At 39.3% G+C, this 14,664-nt stretch overlaps 1 protein-coding gene across 6 annotated transcripts in view; it reads right to left on the bottom strand.

Annotated features, from left to right (window-relative positions):
• GULP1 (GULP PTB domain containing engulfment adaptor 1) overlaps nucleotides 1-14,664 on the bottom strand; it is a 294,404-nt gene that overhangs the window by 197,331 nt on the left and 82,409 nt on the right. For all 6 annotated transcript variants that reach the window (XM_055123120.1, XM_055123123.1, XM_055123121.1 and 3 more), the window contains exon 2: nucleotides 2,509-2,610. The gene's annotated coding sequence lies outside the window, so the exon portion shown is untranslated. The remainder of the gene's footprint in view (nucleotides 1-2,508; nucleotides 2,611-14,664) is intronic.

Genomic DNA, 14,664 nt, shown 5'->3' with positions numbered 1-14,664 from the left:
AAAAATATTATGAGTGAAACTGACCTTTCATTTTCCTTTATTATGTTTTGGGGCACTAGACCATCCTATTTATACCTAAAGAATTGAAATGTGCTTATCTTACTATATGTCATTGAAAATTAAAAGAGGCAGCAAACTATTCCTGCTCTTTCTTGATCCTAACATCTACCATAACCTCCATCACTAAAAAAACCTCAATATTTAAGAGTTATTTCAGTGACTTTTCAATCAATGTCAATTAAAGAAATATAAACTTGCTGTCATTTGTCAATGATATATTTTTAGGTAGTATGGAATTATGCATATATAATTATTTTTCTCCTAGATATTTATATAAGAAAATACAGTGACTATGTATAAGTAGAGAATACTACTGATTATAATCAAATTTATTTAATTTTGTATTTTTTCCAATAAAAACTAGTTTCTCTTAAGGACATGTTTTTAATAAATAATCATCAACAAACATTTTAAATAGTTAATAAAAACTGCAATTCATTACCAACTGCTAGAAGTAAATTCAGCAACAAGAATTAAAAAGCCTTTGAACAGTTTAGCTTATAGTCACTAATATTAAATTTAAGTAACTCCAAAATTTCATAATGATGTATATTTCTTTTTTTTTGTACTTTTTTTTATTAGTTTATTTTTAATTAGAGAGTCATCGTGAGGGTACAGTTACAGATCCATACATCTTTGTGCTCATGCTTCCCCCATACAAAGTTCGATAACCCATCCCTTCACCAGTGCCCATTCTCCACCACCCGTAAACCCAACATCCCTCCCCCCCTCCCCAGTCCCGTCTCCCCCCACCCCACCCTGCCACTATGGCAGGGAATTCCCTTTTGTTCTCTCTCTCTGATTAGGTGTTGTGGTTTGCAATAAAGGTGTTGAGTGGCCATTGTGTTCAGTCTCTAGTCTGTACTCAGCCCGCCTCACCCTTCCCCCACATGACCTCCAACCAATGGGACTACATTAAACTAAAAAGCTTCTGCACCGCAAAAGATACAGTGACCAGAATACAAAGACTATCTACAGAATGGGAAAGGATATTTACACAATACCCATCAGATAAGGGGTTGATATCAAGGGTATATAAAGCACTGGTTGAACTCTACAAGAAGAAAACATCCAACTCCATCAAAAAATGGGGCGAAGAAATGAACAGAAACTTTACCAAGGAAGAGATACGAATGGCCAAAAGGCACATGAAAAAGTGCTCTACATCACTAGTCGTCAGAGAGATGCAGATCAAAACAACCATGAGATACCACCTCACACCACAGAGACTAGCACACATCCAAAAGAACAAAAGCAACCGCTGTTGGAGAGGATGTGGGGAGAAAGGGACCCTTCTACACTGCTGGTGGGAATGCCGGCTAGTTCAGCCCTTTTGGAAAACAGTATGGACGATTCTCAAAAAACTAGAGGTTGAGCTCCCATTTGACCCAGAAATACCACTGCTGGGAATATATCCCAGAAAGGCCAAAAAGTATAGTCGAAGTGACATATGCACTTATATGTTCACCGCAGCACTGTTTACAATAGCCAGAATCTGGAAAAAACCCGAGTGCCCTAGAACAGATGACTGGTTGAAGAAACTCTGGTACATCTATACAATGGAATACTATGCAGCTGTTAGAAAAAATGAGGTCATGACGTTTGCATATAAGTGGATCAACATGGAAAGTATCATGCTAAGTGAAATGAGTCAGAAAGAGAGAGACAGACATAGAAAGATTGCACTCATCTGTGGAATATAGAATAATAGACTATAAGACTAATGCCCAAGAATAGTAGAAATAAGTACCAGGAGATAGTTTCCATGGCTTGGAGGCTGGTCTCTCATTCTGGGTAATCAAATGATGTATATTTCTAGGGGCTGGAGCAATAGCACAGTGGTTGGGCGTTCGCCTTTCACTCGGCCAACCCGAGTTCGATTCCTTTGCCCCTCTCGGAAAGCCTGGTAAATTACCGAGAGTATCGAGCCCACGCGGCAGAGCCTGGCAAGCTACCCATGCATATTGGATATGCCAAAATCAGTAACAATAAGTCTCTCAATGAGAGATGTTACTGGTGCCTGCTCGAACAAATCGATGAGCAACGGAGTGACAGTGACAGTGACAGTACATTTCAATTTGGCTCAGGAGAATATCCTCTGATAGTAAAAATAAATCTAAGAATACTTTAAACCATATATGTTATATTAACTGACCGAGTGTATAATTTTTTCTCAAATAAAATATATTTTCTAGACAAATAATAAAGAAATTCAACAGTGTTTATAATTGCATTTGAAAAGAAAAGCAAAGCAATAGAATAAAATACTACAGAGAAATGTAAAAGGGGAAAAATAACAAAAAACATGTAAAATCTTTTTGAAAACGATTATCTGATTTTCCATAACACAGCTACTTTTTAAAACATTTGGTGTAAAAAAAAAATGTTTATAGTTGTAAGCCTTTCCACAAAATGTTGGAAAACATATAAACAAACACTTAATCTTACCTGAATTTATTTAAGTATAGTTGAAAAAGTTTAGACACTTGTTGATCTTGGATAATTTCAATCATACAGTTGTTATTCAAGTTCTCCTTTGATCACTCTCTCCTACAAACATCAAACAAAGTCACATATAACTAAAAAGTAATTAAAGTTGAATATTAATAAAACTTACTTCTTAATATAACTGTATGTTTTTGTTTTAAAATTTACAATGCATATTGTAAAATTCTAGTTTAACTTCTTATGAAAGATCAAGAAACTTACTAAAAATATGAAAACAATGGTAAAGCATGTACTCTTTTCTTAAACATGAAAAGTAGCAGATGGGGAGATAAAGTGTAATGCAAAATAGCTAGACAATAAATATCTGAATTCATATAACTGTTACTATTAAAACACAGTGGCAGTTAATTAACAATACACCCATTACTTCCACTGAAATAATCACAGTAGTCCCAGCTCTACCGATCAAATATTAGCTAATTATTAAATTCAGAGCATAATCTGTCTAGAATTTAAAAAGTGAAATCAGATTTTAGGGGAAAAAAATTATCAATTTTAACTTCCATTGGCAGAATCTCCTGCCCCGCGCCAAGCTGTCTTCACTGGGGCTCCCTAGGAGGAGGGTGGATTAAGTCTCCCTCCCCACCCTAAGCATTGCTCTGGCAGCCAAAAACTTCCAGAACCCAGCCGCAGCCATGCTCAAGGCCACACTCAACACGGTTGGACGAGCCTCACCCATGAAGGAACCAGCAGAGGAACCCAAATATGCAGGACCCAGGGCTGAGATCTCCAAGCCGGCTCAAATCTAGACTGGGCTTCCTCCACCCAGATCCCCAGTTTTCCGGTAGCTTGGCAGTCACACCCACAAACTGCGCCCCCCCTCCCCCCCGGCACCATATAATCTTATCAACGGCCTAGATTTAGAAACTATAAAACAAAGCTCTCGGAAGAGAGTGATGCAGAATCTCTCATGACAGAACCTGGCGAGCTACCTGTGGCGTATTCGATATGCCATAAACAGTAACAATAATGGGCCGCATTCCCCTGACCCTGAATGTGACAGGGACGAATGAAGACATTAATGGCGCCCGCTCGAGCAAATCTATGAACAACTGGATGACAGCAACATAGTGATAACTTCCATTACATTTAACTGCTAAGGAAACACTGACATCTCTTAACTTCTATTTATTCTTATGCTATAATGAGAAAAGACAGCAGTTTGGTAAGATTTTCACATAGTTATGCCAACAGACCACAGGAAGATGTCCTTCAATTGTGAAAGCATAAATTATGATTTTTTTCTTAATTTGACTATTTAGACCTCTGGTGAATATCTAAAGAGTAACCAAAAAAATCTCCAATTCATCCACTGCATTAGGTACACCTACAGTGTATAATCTCTTCAAAATAGCAATTGTATTTTGGCAAAAACAGAAAAATACACACACTCCCCTTATTACTTTTTTAAAGATGACTGGTAAAGCCAAACCTTTATCTTTAACTTTTTCAAAATACAGACACAAGACAAAATCTCAAGTATTTATCATTTTTTTTTGCATCCAGACCATATGACCATTCAGAAAAGTGTCTTCCCCTAATTTTCTTATAATGATTATTCCCCACAACTTATATTTCTATCTCAGATTGACTAAAATCCAATCTTAGTGTGGGAAATGCTTTTCAAACTAGTACTTTATGCAGTATGACAGAGTAAAAAAAAGCACAAAATACACATGTAAGAAAATAATGGAGGAGATATGGTGCCACCAACAGGTCAACCTGTACCTGTGGGTCAAGTGCATCAGCAGCCTGATGGTGCCTTCAGACTTCCTAACATCCCGAAATTGCCGCTGTAATTTTGGCAGAACCCCAACAACTTGGGACCAAATTTACCAAGAAATTAAATGGTCAAAAGTTAGGTATTTGGGAGCCATGCCCACAAACCACCTAGGCTCAACTATACAAGCTCAATTAGTTGCCTTATTTCAGAGACCCATAGATAAATCTCGAAAGAGATTAAAAGCCACAGTTCACCTGGGACCTTAACATAGTTGAACAGACTGGAGTAAATCAGAGGGATGGGGTCTGGTTGGCCTGTACTTGCCCAAGCAGACACCCCTGCAGCCGCTTGCTTCCTCAATTCTAAATTACCGCTATACCTCCAGTCTGACTCCATCGTCTCAGAAGGGACCTCTCCAAGATATAATCTGCTGAAAATTCGGCTAATCGGGTTTTGTGACTGAAATCTCCAGACTTTCATGGAGTTACAATGTGCTACCTCCCCTACTTCTGAGGACACATAGAAGCACTGGCAGTCACCCCCACAAACCAACTCCAGCAACACCCTATGAACTATTACTGGCCTTGCTTCAGAGACCCATAAATAAATCTGGAAAGAGATCAACAGCCAAAGACACAGCAGTGAGTCCCAGAAGACACCACAGAGCCAGAGATCTCTCCAGGCCCCATACCCAGCCAAGTTCACTAGGGCACCCCAGATGGAGCAGGTGCCCTCTCCCCACCTACTCAAAATGAAATCCTGGTAATCAAGAGCTTCCAAAAGCAAGGCCCAAGTATGCAGGGTCCCAGGACCTCCATTTCACATGGCAGCAGAGGTGCCAGACTCTCCCTCCCCAGCTCTCCACCCTCTCATTGGTCTGGCTGTATGCCCACAATGCGTCTCTTAGCACACCAACAGTCCTGGTCCAGAGACACCCAACTGAATACCAAAATGGATTAGAGCCCTACAGAAATGTCTCTGGAACCCAACCATTTACAATGTAGGAATCCAGACATGTGGGGCCACAGCACCCATGATATTCAAAGTGAGCAATGGACAATAAATGACCTAGCATCTGCCCCTAATAGGTTGGCTTGAATGGTGGTGAAAAATCTGAGCAAAACATAATGCCCCAAAGTAGAGAGATATTATTGCCTGCCATGGAGGCAGGCTCAGAGGAAACTGCCTGCCGTGGAGGCAGGCTCAGGACTAGGATGGGGTGGGGAAGATATACTGGGGACACTGGTGGTGGAAAGTGTGCACTGGTGGAGGGATGAGTGTTCAATCATTCTACAGCTGAATCCCAAACATGAAAGCTTTGTAACTGTATCTCATGGTAATTCAATAAAAAAAAAACAGTAATGTGGAGTTCATGCCCAATTCAATCAGCTTAATCAATTGCTGAATAAATAGCAGTACTCCTACATTAAAAAAAGAAAGAAATGAATTTATGTCTTTCTTTCTGTCTCTTCTTGAAGAAAAGAATGACATGTACTCTGAAATAGATCTAATATTTGATGTCTGATGTGATTAAATTTTTTCATATAAAAGCACTTTAAATATTCTTGAGTAAAATGAGATGTGCTTATGAGCTGCTCACTTGAACATATGCTTAAATTTTTAATACAGAATCTTGATTTCCATTTCAAATGATTCTTAAAATCTTGGGATGAACACAGTGCATTCAATATCATACTGTTTTGTCATATATCACATATCCTCATGAAACCCGAAAAGATATATGAAATTAAATGAAGCCAACCTTTTTTCTGCCAAAAGTGTCATTATTCTCTATAGCATTACTTTAAGTAAAACATTATTATCATTATAATATGACCAGATGCTTTAATTTGCTAATCTAACACTTGTATCTTTGAATACTCTATACAATAAAACCAAGTCAAATTATTTCTACTTGTCATCAAATGAAATACACAACACTAGTGTCATCATCTTACAAATTTCTAAAACTTATTTGTTACATATTTGTTTTTAGCTAGTTATAATAACTTAGCAATATTTTAAATCCATTTGCAAAATGTTGCAACAAAAATCTTCCCAGAGATTCATTTTTTAACACCCACATATAACAGGCATATAAATTTTTAACAGGCATATAAATTCTAACTATACAAAACCATGTCCTGGGTGAGTGATTTTCTCTTTTTCTCCTTTACCTTGTTTTTTTTTTGATTAAGTAAAAAGAACAAAACTCACCCCAACTGCTTGAGCCAGAAAGCTAACATTATTAGCTCAAGTTACTAATCACTTTCTCTTACCATTTACACACAGTTGAGAAAGAATAATTTCAATTCTTTTTACATAACAAGAGAGATACCATCTTTTTTCCTCTCCTACTTCTCAAGCTCACCAACTCATCAGTAGTCAGTCCATGATTTCTTTAACAGGAAATCTGCCATATCACTTTCTCTACAAAATTCAAAATCCCTAACCTGATTTTAAGATGTCCTTTCACAAATTTCACCCTAATGCTTCAAGCGTACAAATAAACATGGTGGCTTGGGATAAGTGTCCTAAGAGAGGTGGAATAATCATTCCTTGGGCACTTCACGTTTTTCATTTAGTTTAAATTTGGTACCGTCAAGGTAGCAGGGGCATGCTAAACCACGGAAATAGTAAAAAGATGTAGTTTAAGATAATTATGTAGCAAATGTAGCTCTGAAGAGACCATGACAGAGAAATGACAAGTGAATTGCTTTTTAGAGTTTGGGTAGATTGTTAATGGCCCTGTAAAACAGAAAGTGATTTAGAACATTCATATTTGTGAAATGTTAAACTGGAAGAGGTCTTGGGATTTATATAAGACAGAGTAAGAGCAAGACCATCCAGATCTTGGGTGTTCCTATTATCAGAGTGGTTCCAGTCTGGGCCAAGAATGCATGCCATATGACTGTTATGTTCTCTCCCTTCATTTTTGGTATGATAAAGAAAAATGTAATAGTGATTGATACCTGAAGAACTACTTTAGAATCAGTACCAAAGTGAAACATGCCAATTTAAAAACAAACTCAGTCTGGTTCCTTACTTTACATATGGCATGAAATTTTTAGCAGTACTTTGAAACTGTAACCAGCAGGGAATTTTCTTAATTAGAAAAGTAGTAGAGGGGCTGGAGCAATAGCACAGCGGGTAGGGTGTTTGCTGTGCACACGGCAGACCCAGGTTCAATTCCCAGCATCCCATATGGTCCTCTGAGCAATGCCAGGGGTGATTCCTGAATGCAGAGCCAGGAGTAACACCTGAGCATCTCCAGGTGTGACCCAAAAAGTGAAAGAGAAAGAAAGAAAGAAAGAAAGAAAGAAAGAAAGAAAGAAAGAAAGAAAGAAAGAAAGAAAGAAAGAAAGAAAGAAAGAAAGAAAGAAAGAAGAAGGAAGGAAGGAAGGAAGGAAGGAAGGAAGGAAGGAAGGAAGGAAGGAAGGAAGGAAGGAAGGAAGGAGAGAGGGAGGGAGGGAGCGAGGGAGGGAGGGAGGGAGGGAGGGAGGGGGAGGGAGGGAGGAAGGAAGGAAGGAAGGAAGGAAGGAGGGGAGGGAAGGAGGAAGGAAGGAAGGAAGGAAGGAAGAAAAGTAGTAGAGCAATTACCAAGTCACTCATTCTTTTTGCTGAAATCAGTGGCAAATACATTAGTTTCCTGTGAAATTTATGGTAATTATATTTTCAGCATATATATGTGTGTGTGCATGTGTGTATGTGATAGCATCTTTGTCTTTTCAACATTAACAATTCAAAAAACTAACTTCTCAAATTAATAGCTTTTTTTAAAAAAAAGCTTGAACACCAAATTAATCCAATGTTGTGACCGTTCGTCACAGGCTAGACATTTACTTGAATTAATGAAATATGGAAGAGTGGACACCACATGAGAGTAAAGAAGCCATTTTTTCCCTTGAAGCAATGGGAATTTTTTGTTTTTAATAATCTTATTAGGAAAAGCAATGAAAATCCCAGTAATGTTTGGCAGAATAGGAGGGGGGGGAAAAAGAGAGAGAGAGAGAGAGAGCCAAAGAAAAAGGAGGAAAGTAGAAAGAAAAAAGAAAAAAGGGCACTTCTCGCTCAATTGATCATCTAAAATTTGGGGATCTACTCTATCTAAGCCAATAAGGTATCATTCACATCCATAAACAATCATTGCGATTTCTACAGAACCACTGAGCAACAAAATATCAATCAGAGAAAAGTCCTGGAAATTAAGGTGCAGTCAATTCTCATTAATTACATAGCTATCACACACAATAAAAAGTGAGTTCAATCAAAAAAATAAATCTGGGGCTGGAGCAATAGCACAGCGGGTAGGGCGTTTGCCTTGCACGCGGCCGACCCGGGTTCGATTCCCAGCATCCCATATGGTCCCCTGAGCACCACCAGGAGTAATTCCTGAGTGCAGAGCCAGGAGTAATCCCTGTGCATCGCCGGGTGTGACCCAAAAAAAAGCAAAAAAAAAAATAAAATAAAAAAATAAATCTAACCTACTGTAGTATAACATAGCCTCAGGTAGTTTAGCTTTATTGGGTTACTCCCATCACAGTGCTCCCATTCCTCTATGTTTATTTTTAACTTCTTTCTTAGTGTTCTGCTGACTTGTAAATATGGTTTTCCTCTTCTCCTTGAGTCCTTTGCATAGTTTATTTAGAGAATTGTCCTTTTGTATGGACACAGGAAGACTTAGCAAATGCTATGCTTTTGTAACCTGGGAGTCATTTGACTCTACATGGTATTTTTCTCCTGGGCATCTGTTCTCTGGACCTATGCCTCAGCTGCTCTTACTTCCTAGCACCACAAAAATCAGGGTCCCAACGAGGGACGGTACAGACCGAGGGCAAGCAGTGAGTTGTGTGCTATCCTGGCATTGAGATGGGCCTGGCCAAAGTGCCTAATGCTTAACTATAAATTAAGAGCTTGATCACGGACAAATGCTTTAATGATCCAAATAGTGATAACTAGATTTGGACCCTGCTAGGGTTAGGAATGATTAATCTGGCCTGAGTGCTGTAGTCTGAGTCCATGGCAAGATGTTGCCAGAAGAACTACCTTGCAAGCCTCATTGTATCTCTTGCTATGTCCATACAAAAATAACTAGTATTCAGATGTGAATAAATTCTTGGACAAAAGAAAGGAGAAAAACCTTAAAAGGTATTTTACCTGCTGGCAGTCAGGAAGGGCTTTGGAATGCCTGGCCCTCAGGAAGGGCTTTCTTATGTTGATTTTGCTACCTGGCTGGGTGTAGCCTAGAGGGCAAGGTGAAGAGAGACCAGTAGGAGGAGAGACTAGTGAAGGGGGAGAATCCAGAGAGGCTGCAGTAGATCCAGAGAGAGGACAGAGCTAGGAGTGCGGGAGATGAGAAAGATAGTAGATTGAATAAACGGTAACTAAAAAGCAACCAGCTTGGTCCTCGTTCTTCCTTCGCCTGTCCTTGACCAATGGCCGTCCCGATTCAGCCCATACACAGAGGTTCCAGAGCTCCGAAGGCGGGCGGTGGGACAGACCCTCCCGGAGAGCCCGCGAGTTCACATGCCCCTTAGTTTTTTATAACCTACCATAAATACAATGAGATAAAACTGATATCATGTGACTAGAAATAAGTTAAATAACCCATTTACAATAATAATGACCATACATGGCACACACAGAAAGGATTTAACAGTTCACAATAATTATAACTTCTTTCAATTGCTTAAAAGTTTCAGACCATATTACATATAGAATTAAAATAGATTTCTTAATAAATATTAGTACTCATCTATTATTTATTATGGACTCTCAGATGTAAAATTGTAGATTAAAAATACTGGATAAAAATCATGACAGGAGAAACAGCAAAAACAAGAAATATTTGGTCTTTTATTTAAATATCACTCTTATATAAATTATATAAATATATATCACTCTTATATAAATTAAATGAAGCTTTAATTTATATAACTTTCACCAAAAGTAGAAAAAAATGCTAACTTCAAACCACCCTTGCCAGCAATGATTTATTCTAATCATTTGACACTTTAATTGTCAAATGTCTTTCATTAAATGCATACTTAACAAAAGTAATACATATTATATAAATAATAAGTTTCTACCCTGACCTTAATCTTGAGCAAAGAATTCATACAAAAGCATTAAGGCAACTAAAAGGTGTCAGACAGAAAAGGTATCAAAATTTTTCATTTAATTGATTGCTAAAATTTTGTCAATGCATTCTGTTGATTTAATTAAATCTTTCTCTTTATTTCATATGATGAAAATTATTGAGAACTATTATTTACCAGTATTTTCACATTGAAACATTCAATATTATGTTAATATTAAAGCAGGTAGTACAATACAATCAGATTTTAATTCTAAAACATTCAGGTTATTAAAAAATACATATAAAATACCTATGCTTAAGAACAACCCATAATTTTTTAAAGATTTTAAATATTAGTACTAATTCATACAATTATGCAAATGTATTTCAATATTTAGGAAATAGAGAATACACAGTGAAAGGTCTTATTATTTTTTTTTTGTAAATGCTTCACATTACAGACTGTTCAAATGAAGAAAATCAGGAAGCTATGGCTGCTTCCTTAATATAAAACCAGGCCAGAAAAGATTCATAATTTGGAATACATAAAATAAACTTAATTTTTCCATTCTATTAATGTATCACTGCCACTGTCATGCTATTGCTCATCAATTTGCTGGAGCAGGCACCAGTAATGTCTCCATTGCGAGACTTGTTGTTACTGTTTTGGCATATTGAATATGCCATGGGTTGCTTGTCAGGCTCTGCCAAGCAGGCGAGATACTCTCGGTAGCTTGCCGGGCTCTCCAAGAGAGGCAGAGGAATCAAACCGGAGTGGGCCTCGTGCAAGGCAAACACCCTACCCACTGTGCTATTGTCCCAGCCCAGATTTTTAATCTCCAGAATATCCAGAACTCACAACAGACTACCTACCAGACCTCTGCTAGCCAACCAACTTCCCTCAGGCAGAAACAGGACGGACGTTATCAATCTAACCACACATCGAAACATTCCTCCCTTGCCGCAGACCCCCTTTTACTTCAATATAAATCCACCCTAAAACACTGGATTGCATGATCTTCATTAGTCTCTCTAGAGGCTTATAAAATTTACCCTCTTTCCAATAAACCCCACTTTCCTCTTGGACTTGATTTCATACTTTCAGCAACCCCACCCCATCCCTGGACCTTGCTTTACTAACATATATTTTGGTATTTAAGGAAATTGGTCCACTGTCATAATAATTTATTCGTTATTTAATAAGATTTATTGAGTGACTATTATGTTGCAAGCATTAGAAATAATGATAACATAAAAAATAAACCACAAAAATGAATACAATTTAAATATGCTTCAGTTTGCCTTATAACATACCTTGACAAGTTTCCCAAGCATAGTACTTACACACTGATATAACAAGTCCTCTGTAAATGTTACCAATGTGAAGATAAAAAATAATGATCTCCTCTATCCTCAGAACTAAGACTCTTAATATCAATGGAATGCATAATGTACTTGTAAGAAAATTTCAACAAGTTCTAATACACTTTTCCAGTTTCGAACAGTTTAGGCAGAGAAAAGGAGGGGAGTTTTATTAAACCTTCTCTTTATTCTGAGTTAATCACAATATTACCATAATTGGATACAATTAGCTTAAATCAAATATCTTGTCAAAGACACCAACACCACCGATGCCTCTGTTGTTGCATGTTCCAAGAAACAGTTCTCCAGAGTCAAAAATGGCGTGATGTGATTGATGCCTTCTCCTTTCGGTCAGAGCAATGATGTCGTACTTGATCTTCTGCGCTTGCACCATCAGGTCCTCAATGGCTGTTTCCGATGCCACCATACGTGCTTTGAAAGTACAGACAGTCATTTTAGTCTTTCTTCATTTTGGCAGTCTAGTTCGTCCCTGAGATTCTATCAGCCTTTCCTTGCTCATCCTTCTTAATGCAACCATATTTGGGGCTCTTTGGGGTCACGCAAATGAGGGCCATTGTTGTTACTGTTTTTGGGCATATCAAATACGCTTGCCAGGCTCTGCCATGTGATCGGGGTACTCTCTCGGTAGCTTGCCGGGCTCTCCGAGAGGGATGGAGGATCTTAGGACAGCCTCCAATCGCCCTTACAGGTGTTCCCATGATTCACAACCACATTTGAAGTCCATCAAATATGGTGCAAAAATTAGGAACAATGGGTATTAAGTGTCTTATGCTGTATCCGGAAAGCGGAGATATTTAGCTGGCTCCAGTAGGGTGGGCCATCTGGGTTTGATCCCCAGGCGGGGCGCTGGAGATTGGAGGAGACAGACAGAGGATCTTGTTTCTGGGTCTCCTTGAGCCTGGAGTCCAAGGTCGCAAGGATCTGCTTTACCTGGTTCTGTGGGGCTTCACTCATACGTGAAGTTCGGCCCAAGTGTCCAGAAAGTGGCCTGGAGCATGGCGGTGGCTGGGTAGTGGAGGCATTGGAGGAATTTATCTGGCTGGGTCGTCTGGGTTTGGCCCCTGGGTTGGGGTGCCGGAGATTGGAGGAGGCAGACAGTTGTCCTTGCCAACACGAATTTGGCCATGAGCATGGATTCATTCGAATGCCTAACCACCCGAATTTGACGATTATGTTCGAATAGATGTGGCTCATTGCAAGAAGTTTCTATCTTCATCTTCTACACACCAACATCCAACTATGATGAAGAAGAAATACATGGAGCTAGAGAAGGTCTATAAAGAAGACCATACCTTCTGCAAGATCATTCTTGGTGATTCTAATGCTAGGATAGGACCAAGAAGATCACCTGAAGAACTGCACATTGGGTCTCATGGCCTAGAATGGCATGAACAGGGTGAGAGACTATCTGAGTTCATCATGTCAACCAAGACCATCATGGTAACTCACGGTTCCAGAAGGCCGAATCTAAACATTAAACATGGGAGTCTCCCGGTGGACAGTTCCACAACGAAATTGACCACAACATATTCAATCAAAGGTTTTACCTGACCGATGTCGCAGTTGTCTCAAAATTTCAAACGGGATCATACCACTGTCTCCTTTGTGCAAAATTCTACTTCACAGAATGGGAAGAATGATCTGCAAAGTTTAAGTTTAAGAAGAGAAATTCCAGAATGACCACCAACTGGGAGCTCTTTGGCACTATTATGGCAACGTGGGAAGATGCCATCGTTGACAGCATTGATGAGGAATATGATCGACTGGGTTCAGCACCTCCATGACTGCACAAAGAATGCCGAGAGTGGGAAAGCCACCAAAAGATGCCTGTCTTCAGAAACTCTTGAGCTCATTTGCCAATGTGGTTTGGCACGAGCCTCAGGCAACCACAAGCTAACGTCCAAGCTCGCACAGCTGTGCAGAGAAGTGATAAAGGAAGACCTCAAAGAGAGAAGAGCAGCAGTGTTGGCCGATGTGGCAGAAGCTGGAAAAAAGTATTCACAATGTTCACCTGTCCGTCTCCAACTAGAATATGACTGCCCTCCAAAGTCCTGATGGATCTATCACATCTTCCAGAAGGGCATGGAGAGGATTATTCATGACTTCTACTAGGATCTCTTCCACAGCCACGTCCACCTGTCCACATACCAAATTCCGCAGGAAGGATATGTTGTTCTCAACGTCCTCCTTTCCGAAATCCAACATGCCATTTCATCGGTAAAGATGTGTACAGCACCCAGTCCAGATAAGGTCAGACCCAAACACCCGAAGAATCTGCTGCAAGTACAAGTTGCAAGTTGTTTACTCATGTCATCCTGAATAGAATAGGCAGAACACTAGATGAAGGACAACCATGTGAGCAAGCTGGGTTCCTAAAAGGATTCAGCACCATCGACCATATCCACAGTGACCAAGCTCATAGAAATTTTGCAAGAGTTCAAGATCCTGCTCTGTCTAACATTCATCAATTTAAAGAAGGCCTTTGATTCTATTGAGACTGAAGCAGTCATCGAAGCCCTAGCCAAATAGAGTAATTACACCACCTCTGCTTCACTGATGACATTGTTCTCATAACACCAAACATTAGCCAAGCAGCACAAATGTTGGCTGACATCGGCCACGAGTGTGGAAAACTTGGACTGCAGCTGAATCTCAGCAAAACAATGTTCATGAAAAACAAACTAGTAGACCCTGACATTCCATTTGTTCTCAATGGAACGAGCATCTCCGAATGCAGCAGCTATGTGTACCTGGGTCAAGAAATCAACATGAGGAACAACTTGGCCCCAGAGCTGCGTAGAAGGAAGAGAGCAGCTTCCTCCTCTCTTGTTCTTGAAGGAACACCTTCAAGAGCATCAAAGAAATGGTTAAGAGGATGAAGAACCTCTGGCTCTGGCGCATCTTTTCAACT

Source organism: Sorex araneus, chromosome X (assembly GCF_027595985.1).
Source record: "Sorex araneus isolate mSorAra2 chromosome X, mSorAra2.pri, whole genome shotgun sequence".
NCBI classification, from domain to species: domain Eukaryota; kingdom Metazoa; phylum Chordata; class Mammalia; order Eulipotyphla; family Soricidae; genus Sorex; species Sorex araneus.
The sequence above is the reverse complement of the archived record's forward strand: the minus strand, read 5'-3'. Positions and strand labels throughout refer to the sequence as shown.